The following is a 1,394-nucleotide window of genomic DNA, read 5'->3' as shown; positions in this document are numbered from 1 at the left end:
AACTCACAGAGATCCGCCTGCCTCTGCCTCCCGAGTGCTGGGATTAAAGGCGTGCGCCACCACCGCCCGGCCCATAATTAGGTTTTTGTTGTTTATTTTTGAAACTGTTTTGTGAGTTTCATTATATCTCAGGCTGGCTCAAACTTGCTAGCCAAGGATGACCTTGAACTTCTGACCTTTCTGCCTCCACCTCCTGAGTGCTGAGAACTACTTGCAGCATCACCAGGCCTGGTTTCTTTGATGTTCAAACCCAGGACATCACGGATGTTAGGCAAACACTTTAGCTACACCCACAGTTCAGTCCAACATGCAAATTTTTTGAAACTGGTGACTGAAGTAGATATTGTCCCCTAAGCCACATTCTTGCCTCCCTTATCCCCTCGTGGGCTCTGGTCTCACTAGCCTTCCTCCATCCCTAGGTTTGAGGATCATGACTCCTACTGATGCCTTTCATGCCTGGACCCCCATGGGTTCCCTGTGCACCTCTGCCTGAGTTCCCCTGGGGAGATGAGCTGTGTCTTCTCCTGCAGGCAGAGATTTCCCGATGCTAGAATCTGTCTTTCCTCTGAGACCAGGGTCTACACGTCCCAGATTAAGGTGCTACAGCATAGGGCTAGCTTCTTACCGATGGAAATTTCTTCAGGCGGGGGCTTCAGTTGGAGAGGACTGCCTCAGAAAGGGAGCCGTTCATTCTCCCACTTTTAGCCTACGCTCAGCCAGGTTCTGCTGGCCAGAAATCAGGGCCTGTGGCTGAAGAATGACTCCAGACCGGACCCCAGAATCCCTTCTTCCTCCTCCTTGGGCCCCGCCTCTTCCTATGGTTGGAGTGGGTTTATTCATTTTCAGAGGTCCTGGGGCCAGGCTGCTGTGGCAGGGTTAATAAGCTCGGGCCCTTTCTCCCTCGCCTCTCCCGGGTTCAGTCAGACCCACTTCAGCTTGTCCTTTAGCCTTTACCTCCCAGTCTCCAACCCTGAGATCTGCTTTTTAATTGCTTTCCCAGTCTGCTTTGCGCCTCCTACCTATTATCCCTCCTCCCACTCCCGCCTGATTAGGGGTGAGGTGGGGACTAGAGGGGCCCTAGTAGGAGAAGAAGGCGGACTATCACCCACTATTTCTAGCTTCCAGTTCTCCAAGTGGATAGGATGGGCCAACGGATGGAGCAGAGGAGCCATGAAGCTTAGTTGAAACATAGTCCTCAGACTCCTGGGTAAGAATCTGTTCCCTTCCTCCTCCAACAACATTCACCCCCCAACTATCCTGGATGCCTCTTCACAGAACTACGGAAAGCCAGGCATGGTGGCACTCTGTGAGTTCCAGGGTAGCTTGGTCTACATAGCGAGTTACAGGACAGACATTAGAGACCCGATCTCAAACACACACACACACACACACCA

This window comes from Microtus ochrogaster, unplaced genomic scaffold (assembly GCF_000317375.1).
Source record: "Microtus ochrogaster isolate Prairie Vole_2 unplaced genomic scaffold, MicOch1.0 UNK44, whole genome shotgun sequence".
Lineage (NCBI taxonomy): Eukaryota > Metazoa > Chordata > Mammalia > Rodentia > Cricetidae > Microtus > Microtus ochrogaster.
Note: the sequence above shows the minus strand (reverse complement) of the source record.